General features: G+C 36.5%; 1 protein-coding gene across 9 annotated transcripts in view; it reads right to left on the bottom strand.

The window, feature by feature from the left end:
• LCLAT1 (lysocardiolipin acyltransferase 1) overlaps positions 1-12,525 on the bottom strand; it is a 236,819-nt gene that overhangs the window by 184,446 nt on the left and 39,848 nt on the right. Inside the window, exon 1 of one of the 9 annotated variants that reach the window (XM_023217296.1) lies at positions 3,585-3,660. The exons of the other annotated variants lie outside the window; for them this stretch is intronic. The gene's annotated coding sequence lies outside the window, so the exon portion shown is untranslated. Of the gene's footprint in view, positions 1-3,584; positions 3,661-12,525 lie in introns of those variants that run through there. 9 annotated transcript variants of the gene reach the window in all.

The raw sequence follows: 12,525 nt of genomic DNA, 5'->3' as shown, positions 1-12,525 counted from the left end.
CCAGACATCACTGCAACTGTCTTGCTTCACTAGACAATCTCACCACCCCTGGGAGGGCGGTGCCTTTCCAGTTTTACAAAGAAAAAACATGGGGTTCAGCAGGTTAAACAATGTAGCCCACAGGTCTGGGCTAATAAGGTAGTGGTGCCAAAATAAGCCAGAGCTTTTAAAAAAAGTGTGCCCCAAAAATAAAGGGATAAATTTATTTTAGTGTGCCCCAAAAATAAAGGGATAAATTTACAGTATGTGGAAATGTATAAATGAAATTCACAGAGTCAGTGCAAAATACTGATTTGTCATCTCTAAAAATAGACAACTGTCAAGTTATTTGCTATGTGATAAAAATTCTTCCAACCAAGAAATCTGAGATTATGCTAACAAGTCAATTTCATGCACTAGATTTTACTGGTAATAAAGAAAGCAAGCTCTTCAGTATTGCTTATTACCAAGAACTAAAAATATCTAGCATTTTAGGTCAAGAACATAACTTATTAGTGATGTCCATCACATAAGCAGTAACTCAAGGAAAAAGTATCCTATACCCAAAGGGTTTTTTTTTTTTTTTCTTTTCTGTTTTTCTGCCCCCAATTCTTAACTTCTTAAGGAGTCCAAACTCCTACTGTTAAAATTCAAGGTATTCTACAGTCTGGCCCCAAGTTAATTTTTGAAATTTCCTCTAACTATTCAGCTTCTTAACGCTATACTCAAGCCACAGCTGAATTATTTCTATTGCCCAAGCTCAATTTATACCTCATGTCTAAGCATCTGCTCATATACCCGCTTTACTCCTCTTAAGGAAATTCAACCCCATCCTACAAGTCCAGCTCAGTTCTCTCTTCCTACAGTAACCCTACCCAAACCATCAGTTCAAAAAAGTCTCCTTCTTTCCCTAGAAGTATAAGACTTATCTATTCATAACGTACATAGTGTTACTGTGTTAAACTGATATTTGTCTCACTTTTTTTCATGTATGTCTTATTTCTACATGTCAGAGACCTGTTACATCTATTCTTGTATGATCCTCACCTACTGGGTAGCCAGAAAATGTGTATTTTTTAAAATTTTAGGTTACAAGTTAAATAAGATGGTACTTAAATATATGTATTGATACATATGATATATACATGCCTAATGTATGCTCAACCTAGACATAGCATTACAGTTTCCCTTTAGGAATAAAACCATTTAAAACACACATTTTTTATCTTTTTTGCAATTAAAGGTTATAAGCAGAGTAAATCCAACAGCAAATTCCTATATTCCCTTTTCTTATCACTAATTTAAATTATTATTTGGCCATGTACATTTCTCCCTGAAAGTACAGTTACACCATCTACATATAACATACAAAAGTTGTGGAGTACTACCACAAATGCAATTAATAGGCTAAAATTAAGGCATAAACAACCAGCCTTAGAAGTGGTAGCTATAAATAAATATTCACTCTTGGGAAATTAAAAATAAATCTACAAGCAAAATATAAATACAAGCTGGTACTAAGGCCATCTGCTAAGCTTTTAAATTCTAGTGGGTTATCTATGCACATACTACCATATGAAATAATGAGAGTCAGAAATACAGTAAATCATAAGGTCACCTAGTTTAATGAGGCAATACAACACAATGGTTGACAGCACAGGCTCTGGAGGCAAACTATACAGACCCTGTCTAACTCCATTACTCACTTCACTAACAATGTAGCCTTAAAAGCAAGTTAACAACCTCACTGTGCCTCCATGAGTAATAACAGTACCTACCTTACGATAAGTATTGAGTTAATATATGTAAAGTGCTTAGAAGAGTGGCTGGTATATGGTAAGTGCTCAATAAATATACTACTGAATTACACATGGCACTAATATATCTATTGTTTCAATTAATATATTTTATCAAACATATACTTTTATCCATGGCCAATATATTTACAGATGTACTTGGGCTTACCAGATACGTACTATCTTCTGTCTATTTCACCACATGAGTTTCCTTCCCATATAAACTATACCTTCTTTCTCATTTAGGACTTTCTACAATAGCAATATCCAACAGAAATATAATGTAAGCCACAACCGTAATTTTAATTCTTCTAGTTGCTACGTTTTTTAAAAGTAAATATATATTTAACCTAGTATGTCTAAAATGTTACCATTTCAACATGTAATCAATCCAAAATAAATTATTAACAAGACACTGTACATTTATTTTTTCATACTAAGTCTTTGAAATCTGGTGTGTATTTTACACTTAAAACATATCTCAATTTGACTAGCCACATCACAAACAGTCAATGCTATGTATTAGTCTAGTAGATGCCATATTGGACAGTGCTGCTTAATATACTTCTGCACATAGGTGTGTATACTGCATACTGATGACTACAAAATTAAATATTCCACGCTGTATTAAATTTGTTTGAAAACAAGTAACAATTTGGTATTATAATTCAAAATCTTAGACTTTTCCAACAGGAAGCATTTAAAATACCTAGTTTCTCAAAACTCTAATTTACAGATGAAGAAACCCAGAGAAGTAAAATAATTTAGTGTATTGTAAGGGTTACCAGGAAAATTTCCTTTTTTGAGTCCTAGGTCTTCCTACAATCAAACTCCTCTTCAAAATCAGGGTATCCCCGGGCCGGGCGCAGTGGCTCGCACCTATAATCCCAGCACCTTGGGAGGCCGAGGCAGGCAGATCACGAGGTCAGGAGATCGAGACCATCCTGGCTAACACCGTGAAACCCCATCTCTACTAAAAAAAAAATACAAAAAATGAGCTGGGCCTGGTGGCACGCACCTGTAGTCCCAGCTACTTGGGAGGCTGAGGCAGGACAATCACTTGAACTCAGGAGGCGGAGCTTGCAGTGAGCCGAGATGGCAGCACTGCACTCCAGCCTGGGCGACAGAGTGAAACTCCATCTCAAAAAAAAAAAAAAAAAAAAATCAGGGTAGCCCCTAAATTAACTAAGACTATGGTCAGACTATTCGGGTTTGAAGCCTAGCTTGGCCACTTAATAACTGAAATTTCCAACCTGTTACTTCCTCAGTTGTAAAAAACAGAGGTGATAATAGCAGTACCTACACATCAAGGGGTTGTGAAAATCAGATGAGTTAATACATATAAAGTATTTGGAACAGCAACTGGAGCAGAGTACACATACTGAGTAAATGCTGGTTATTATTAGTTATTAAAAGGAGGCTGGTATAGCTAGATTAAGACACATCAGTTTGTATTTAGACACAAACACTTCACGTGAAGTTTAAGAGTGTGACCAGTTTTTTGCATGTTTTAAGTGCAATGGTGGGTTGCTCGTACGAAGCAACTAGAGTCCTCACTGGCTCTCTTCAGGATGGGGTGGGGCCACAGAGCACTCCCTGATCCCTGCCTTACACAGACTTCTTAGCAGAATTATCCTTTCTTCCTTGACCAGATGGGACAGAATAGGCTCTTTCCCCACCTTGTCTTGCCTATGTAGTAAGAAACCATGAAGAAGTTGCACTTCTTGGAGTGGAAATTCCTCCCTTTCTTCCCCACTGAGTCTAGGAAGGTAAAGAAGATAACATTAAATACGCTTTCACTGTACTCACATGTTGAGAACTGTATTCTCCAAGCCCACTCACTTGTGTGGTACAAAGGTGGAAAGGGGAATGCTGCTATCAGAACTATATCTGAAATACAAAATGTCTTTAATAAGATTAAGATACTTGCCAGGGTCACATTGTAGCAGATCTAGGGCTAGATCTATAGTCTAAGTCACATGTTCTCAACTTAGGATGAGGTCATATGCTAACATATCAGTACAATGGAAAACTGATCCTGGGCCAAAAAATGATTACAGATTAAGAGGAAATGATTTGATGGTTTAAGATGATACAAAGTTGGAGTCCATAATTTTAACATTGTAATAGGATATGAAGAATCTCCTTATGGTCAAGGTGACTGCCTTGGGGGAGCATCATTTGTTAATTCCTTATGGAAATATAGTAATGATATTGGAAACAGACATTGAGGACAGAATTCAGGATTGCTGAGAACCTAACACAAGCCTTGCACTGACTTGTTACACAACTCTGCACTCCAAGACTCTTTCTAGCTCTACACTTCTCAGTGTCTAGAGAAAGGGGTCTAAATTAATGCAGCCTAGGTGGCTGGAATCTAGAATGTGGGAGTTATTGAGTGCTAAAACTTATTTCCAGAGGAAATAATGAAAGATAATATCTAAGAGTCAGAATCTGAAAAAGCAAGAGTCAGGGACAACCAAGCTGTTTTCAATATAAACCATTAAAAGAAAATAGAAAATAAGGACAGTTCCAAGGACAGTGCCATCAGGCAATTGCCATGTTGGTGAGGGATGTGGCTGCAAAGTCAGCACAATCTCAATCTCAAATCAGTCATTACTGAGCATGAAGCCAACATTACCTTTTTTCTCCAAGTTATAAATGGATAATAATCTACTGTTACTTTAGCAGCAAGCTATGAAGATTGCACATACATGACCAAATTTTAGTGTTGGAAATTTTAAAATCTTACAGCCAAAGCAATCTGATACAAATTTACTAATACTCCTAATGATTGCTGTGATTCACGGTCTCTAGACCTAACTGGAAAAAAATTCATGTGATTCACTGTGGTAACTACAACTACTACAAAGCCAAACACTCTAAAAAGGGCAGTAAGGAAACCAGGGTTTTTCCCTGGGTTGATGCTGAAGACCTCTAAAGCTTTGATGGTTTTTCTTTTTAACAGCTTTATTAAGATATAATTCACATACCATAAAATCTACACTTCTAAAGTGGACAACTCCATGATTTTTGGTATATTCAGAGTAGTGCAATAACACAATTTTAGAACACTTGCATCACTCTCACCCTGGGTTAAGGAGTGCTTGTGGTCTGCTCTCCTTAACAGCTCTTTCTCCAGGTAGCCACATGGTTTCTATTCACCTGGTTCAGCACTTAGCCCAAGAGTCACTCCCTCAGACAGGACTTTGCTGACTGTACAACTTAAATTGTAACACCAGCGTCATGTAACACACTTCAACTCCACCTAACACATCTCATCCCCATTTAACACACTTCAAGCACCACTCATATTGCTGCTCACTCACCCTAAATCTCTATTTTTCTTACGACTGGTTGTATTTAGCATTTCCAATGTTTTACTTATTTTCTGTTAACTCTGAAAGGCAGATTTTTGTTTGTTTTATTAACTGCTGTACTCCCCGGGGCCCAAAACATGACACATTGTAAAAGTTTAATGTTTACAGAAGGGAAAAAGGGAGAGAGAGGAAAGAAGGAAATGGCTGCCCTACTACAAATGTCATTATTTTATGTCTGTTTCAATTTATTAAATTATGGATTTTCTATATCATTTTTCTCCTTTATAATCAAGGAGGTCTAATCAGAGAAAACCAAAATAAATGAAGTTCACTGAACTTAACACCATTGCAGACTCCAGTATCTATGCTTTGAAGATTTGTTCCCAACTTTGCATTCTTTCAAGTCTTTACTGAGTGCCTTAGCTGGGTACCATGGGAAATACAAAAGAATTATAAGGCAAAGTCACTTTCTTCCAAAGGCCTACCATCTATGTGAGCAAGACATGTATAAATTAAATGCATACCATCTTTCTTTCTGCCTTTGTTTTTGGTTCTTAAAAATGTGAATTAAAAATACCTAGTAAATATCATAGAATTTTAAGAGAAAAAATAATAATCTACGTGAACTAGCATGGTCAGGAACTACCTCCTAGAGAAAGTAGTGTTATTATAGTAGGTGGAACTGAAGTAGCAAATAGCACCAAACACATTATGGCTTAACAAAGTAATTTACCTCTTGCATATGTAATAATCACAGGGTGGAGGAAGAAGGCTCACATTGGTGGGGCAATTCTCTTACATAGTCATTCAGGGACCTAGGCTGCTTGCACTGTGGCTCTGCACTTCCATGGTTTCACATCACCTAGCAAAAAAGGAAAGAATGTGGAGGAACACTACATATCATTTTCCACTCACATTCCATTGGCTAGAACTCAGTCACAAGGAAAACAAGAGCTAGCTAGCTCCAGGTTCAGGATGAAGAGAACAAATTCTAGTAGGAATTTGGTAGTCTCTGCCACTGGAGGATTTGAAATGAACAGTGGAGGATGGGTGGCACACAACTGGGAAGGAGGGAACCACATGAACAAAAACAAGCAAATCAAAGCTAAGTAACAGTACACTGGAAGAGTGAGGACAAGTCTGGCTGGTATTCTGGGGAGCAGCGAGAGAAGAATAAGGGTGGTTAGTTCAGTGGTTCTCAAACGCTAAACTTAAAACCAATCCCCAATATATGTCAAATTTTCTACCATTCTACAATGAAATGAGAATAAATACAAGTTCATATCTTGTTAATAATGCTGAATTTTATAATTCAACTTCTGTAACTTATATATAATGTGATAACAATATAAAAATTTCATGCTTTAAGTTTTTATATTAAAAAAATTTTTAACAGGTTAAGGCTGTCAAAAGTCCTTTCTAAGATAATGCTCTTTCCTGACTATAACAAAGTCAGTCTTTATGCCATAGGCAATGAGGATTTACCGTCACTTTCCAGTTTACCATGTATTTTTAGTGGTTTAATATTTTCTAACAAGCCTGTATTGCTTTGGAAATTAGAAAAGATTTATTCCTAAAAGCCGTAAGGGTTTAAATATACAAAACAAGAGTTATCTGGGAGTGAGCAGAAAGACTTACCAGACCACACATATAAACTATACTCAAAATACATGCTGAAAAGGTAGAAAGGTATCTGACTCTTCTGAACCCAATTTCAAACTATTCTATAAATATATAACATATATGACAAATACTAAGCCAAAAAGGGAGTTTAAGAAAGTAGTAAATTAGCATGCTAAAAACAATCTGCTATAGCATTAATCCAGATGTTCCTATAGCATTAATCCAAAGTTCCATTCCTAAACAACTTTTCACTAAAAATGGCATAATCTACTATTTTCCTATTTACTACAGGTTACAGAGGAAAATGTTTAGTTAACATTAAAGATAGCAATGAAGAAAGTAAAGTGCTCTTTTTGCTGTGGAAATTCAAACGTCATCATTCAACCGTGAGATAAAAATAAATTTTATTTGGAATGAAAGTGTTAAACTTTAATCTTAAAAAAAGTGAACACTTAAGAGGAACCATTTATGACAATGGAAATGTGAATTTATTAAAGTTATTTCCTAACCTCTAATAAAATAATAGTTCTATAAAAAATCACTTCTTCAACCTTTCTTCCTTACATATCACTAATGGCAAGTATGGAAAAAGATGACACTGCATATGACACCTCCTTAAAAATAGAAAAAAAAGCTGTCCAAAAAATTAAAACGGTACAAATTCCATTAACTGAAAGTCTAGTGTAGTGCTTCATTACGTTCCAAACACATCATGTAAATGTTAGCCATATATCTTTCCAGTCAGGTTAGAACTATTCGGCTAAGGGGGAACCAAACCAAATGAAGCCAACCATGCATGGAAAACATCTGCTGATAATTTCTAAAGTTAAGGTTTCTAATAGTGGTATATAACTCTTATCACAATGCTTTCCATGGAAAATATGCAATTATTCACTGGTGAAAGATCACACTAAGTGACTTGTTAATATTACAAAAACCAGTAGTGGTACCATATAGCAGTCTGTTCATGTTTGGATAATTTAATTAGTCAGGGTTTAATAAACTTTCTCCTTAAGTGAGTTACTGTTTTTAAAAAATTTAACATACATATACCATACCACACCATAGTAAAAGATGTGCAAAGTTATTTCTACAAACAGAATTTTAGGTCACTGAAATTCAATTTAAAACACATATGGAAAAATGAAATATTTAATAAATAGTTCAACTTAATTATTTTAAAATGAAATCACGTTTTTTAAACTGTCAGGCAAATATGTTACTAAATGTTACACTCTCAAATGTACACACAGTTAAACACTCTGATCATAATAGTTCTAGTCATATCAAAATTTGATGGCTAACATTTATACAATGTGTGGCCAAGCTTTCTGGACAAAGAAACAGAAACTAGATCTACATTAGAGATTTTATTCTGCACAACACAGTTCTTGCCCACAGTACTTTCCTAGTGCTATTACCTTAAAATTACAATAAAATAATATTGGTTAATGGCAAAGCCAGGAAGTTATAATGAAACTGAGAGGACCCTAAAAGTTCAAAAGTCTCAAAACTAGAATCACATTGTACAATGAGTAAATACACTAAAAAAAAAATAATAATAATGCCAGAATTATTTCCAAAAGAGCCCTGTGGCTTTCAAAATGACTGATTTGGGAAGGCCACAATACTTACTCCCACAATGCTGTCAATACTTATAATATTTTTAGAACTCCTTTATGGGAAATCCCTGCAGAACTTTTAGCACATTCTATTAATTATCCTCAATGAATGGTAACAAATCTCCAAACTTTGAAAGCGAATTTGAGTTTCTGAAGCAATTAAAGAGTCTCATGGGGCCTAATACAGAGAATATGATGGATCAGCAAGCAGGGCCACTTATATTTGGTCCGAAATGAGATGTAAACATGAGTAATAGACTAATTTTCCTAGGAGGCCTCCTGGGAAGACAAAACCTCTAAGGTGACTGCTCCGAAGCCCATTTCTCACTTAGATATCAATGTAACTCAATTTCACAAATAAATAGCATCCAGTTCAACATTCTCATTTTACTAACGAGAAAATGAAGTTTCTAAAAAGGTAAAAGAAATTTCCCCAAATCACCGAACTATTTAGTGGCAAACTGGGGCCTAAAAGTCAGGTCTCCTAATTTCTATTCAGTACTCGTTCCCATTCACTATGCTGCCCATAAAATTTAACACTTGAGAATAAAGTAGAATTGCTTTCAAAATCCATTAGGAGTTTTAGTTTTAAATTCAAGTTAAGACAACTGGAAATGGATATGGTAGGTCTAGACCCTAAACTGGGTCTGGTTTGCAATGCTAGATCTCTTATAGCTCAACCAAAATGTAGGAATGTGGGTTTGCTCACGCAGACATTAAAACAAAATTAAAGATGAGTTTTCATCATCACTAGTAGCATTTGTTGAGCATTCACTATGCCAGACACTTTGCCAGGCTCTTTTGCTTGCAGTGCTTCATTAAACCCTCAGAAAAACCCTATGGAGGTAGACACATTATATCCTCACTTTAAAGATAAAGACAGTGAGGTCTACTAAGGTTAAATCATATAATCAGAGTTACGAAGTATGGCAGGTTGTATTTTCTGAAGATGGTTATAAAAATACATTCTTTTTCTTAATAAACTTTTTTACTTTAGAGTAGTTTTTAATTTTATTTCATTTTATTTTTATAGAGACAGGGTCTCCCTATGTTGCCTAAGCTGGTCTCGAACTCCTGGGCTCAAGTGATTCCCCCCAACCTCAACCTCCTGAAGTGCTGGGATTAGAGGTGTGAGCCACTGTGCCTGGCCTAGAGTAGTTTTAAAATTGTGATGATAGGACAGAATTTCCATATACTCTATACTCAGTTTCCCCTAATATTAATGTCTTATATTAGTAGATACATTTGTCACAACTAATGAAGCAATATTATATTTGTATTAACTAAAGTCCAAATTTATCTAAATTTCCTTAGCTTTTATCTAATGTTATTCTGCACCAGAGTCCCATTAGAATACCACATTACATTTAGCCATCATGTCTCCCGTGGCTCCTCTTGGCTATGCCAGTTTCTCTGACTTTCCTTGTTCATGATGATCTAAGATTCTAAAAAGCTGAGACCGATCCCCAAGTGTATCTTACACCAGAGAAGGTGCTCCTGAACCATACTACTAAATAATTTCCTGTAATCCAAACTGCTTGTCCTTAGGTTGTTTTTTTTTTTAAAAAAAAAAAAAAAACAGGGACAAGATTTCACAATGTTGACCAGGCTGCTCTTAATCGAACTCCTAGCCTCAAGCAATTCTCCTGCCTCAGCCTCCCAAATCACTGGGCCTAAATTGGCAGACATCATATCACATTTGGAAAGTAGATCCTATAGCAATGCTTCTTCTTCCAGTAACTACATTACTACATAGTATATTCAAAAGAATATATGAATGAGCTATCATGGCATATAAGACCATGTGGCTCCAAAATATAAGCAACATCAGTCTCAATGACAAGACCAAGCAAGTTATGTATTAATATTTTTTTAAGAGCCATACATTCTTTCCACACAGTTTTGGAAAGATATACACTAGAGATTTTTTTAAATATTCAAATAATTCCTGCTTTCACTTAATGGCAGGAGTGCTTATAAAATATTATTAGATTTACTATACACATTTTAGGATTAAGTTGTAGCCAGTGCTAATTATAACATGCCTGGAAAAATATCTAACCTACACTGATTAAAATTCTATTTATAAAGGAAAAATCTAAACCACAGAAACAGTGCTTAGTTTAGAACAAGAACATGTACATAACTGCCAAATGCAATCCCTATTTAGATGTCTGTCTTACTGAACACTGTAATCACAAAAAACCAAAATGAATTTCTAAGTGTTTCAAGATGAAATAGCTTTTGCATAACTTTCAAGGCTTGTAATTACTTCCTTGAAAAGGTAAACAATCCAAGTTTCAATTTATTTATAATACTAGTTCTCTAGAAGTTAAAAGATTGAATACTCAGCTTTACTATACATGGAAGCCTCCTACAAAATTCAGAATCTCTCAAATTAACAATTAAATGCTAACCAAAGAAAAATTACTGGAAGTCAAAGGCCAATACTAAATTCCTACAGCCATTTATGGATAATGCAAACCCCTAGGCTTACTGAATGGGTTTTTAAGACTCCTCAAATACTTGGGGGTAGCAAAGTATAAATCTAAACTGATTGTCCAGAAAAATGAATCATTAAATACACACACAGTCTCTGCTTCCTCACTTCCCATTCCCTCTTCAATCAACTTCCCTCTTCAGTCAGCTTTCGGCCTCTACCATTCCACTGAAACCACTTTGGCAAAACAGTCCACTTTCATGTAGCCACATCTAAGAGCTACTTCTCTGTCCTCATTTTACTCTACCCTCTTGGCAGCATTCCACACGCATGGCCACTTCCTCCTTGAAATGCTAGCCTCTCTTGGGGTTTGTGACACCACTCTCCAGGTTTTCTTCTGACGTCGGTGATCCTTCTCTCCTGGTTGGATTGGTTGGCTCCCCCTCCTCTACCTCAGCCTCCCAAATCACTCAGACATCAGTTGTCTTCTCTCTATCCTCTTCCTCCTTCCTCTTTCCTTTGTGCTATCTTTATGCTGGTATTACCAAAATATCTCCAACACATTATCTTAGCTCCAGACCCACAGGTTCATCTACTTACCCAACACTTGCAGGTAATCTTACAATGTAAATCCAGTTACACAATTTCCCAGTTTAAAAGCCTTGACAGCTTTCCACTGAGCCTAGAGTAAGAATCGAATTACCACTCCCCTTCCACCTCTGTGCTATCCTCTTCTGCCAGGTTCTCCAACAGGCCACTTCCTACCTCAGCGCTTAGTACAAATTGTCCAGGCTACCTTCTCAGACTTTGTTTCACTACCTCTGTTTCTTCCTTGAAGTTTTAGGTGTCAGCTTAATGTCAACTCCTTAAACAAGCTCTCACTAAGGCTGACCACTACTTAAAGCAAGTTCCCCTCAATAGTGATTCTGTCTCAGTCCTGAGTGCTTCGTTTATGGCTCTCATTACAGCCAGTGGTTGTTTATTCATTTGTCTGTTTCCTTGTTTTCCACCTGTCATCTGTCATTCCCTCTAGAATCTTAGTTCTATAGTTCTGTAGTTTTAAGGACCATATTGATATTGTGCACTATTATATCCTCAGCATAAAACCCCAGCACACTTTGAAAGAGCTCGAATATTCCCCGACCCCAGAAACAGGGTCTCACTCTATTGCGCAGGCTAAAAGTACAGTGACGGATCACAGCTCACTGCAGCCTTCAAGTCCAGGCCTCAAATGATACCCTCGCCTAGGCCTCCCAAAGAGCTAGGATTGCAAGCATGAAGCATCATACCCTGCATGAAAGAGCTCAATTTCTACTTGATGGAGGGCTTAATATAAAAAAGAGAAAAAGTCAGATAAATTGATCCTGTCACTTTATATTTTTTCCAGGAATTCAAAAGCTAGTATAGACCAGGTGCAGTGGCTCACACCTGTAATCTAAGCACTTTGGGAAGCCAAGGTAGGTATATCACTTGAACTCAGAAATTGGAGACCAGCCTGGGTAACATGGCAAAACCCTACATCTACAAAGAAAAAATATAAAAATTAGCCAAGCATGTTGGTGTACACCTGTAGTCCCATCTACTCAGGAGGCTGAGGTAGGAGGATAGCTTAAGTCCAGGAGGGGCACGTTGCATCAGCCAAGATTGGGCCACCGCACTCCACCCTGGACGACAGAGCAAGACCCTGTCTGGAAAAAAGAAAAAAAGGTAAGTGTAATAAATGTGGTTCAGCTGACCAGTCTTTG

This window comes from Piliocolobus tephrosceles, chromosome 15 (assembly GCF_002776525.5).
Source record: "Piliocolobus tephrosceles isolate RC106 chromosome 15, ASM277652v3, whole genome shotgun sequence".
NCBI lineage: Eukaryota > Metazoa > Chordata > Mammalia > Primates > Cercopithecidae > Piliocolobus > Piliocolobus tephrosceles.
This window is presented reverse-complemented; position numbering and strand designations above follow the sequence as displayed.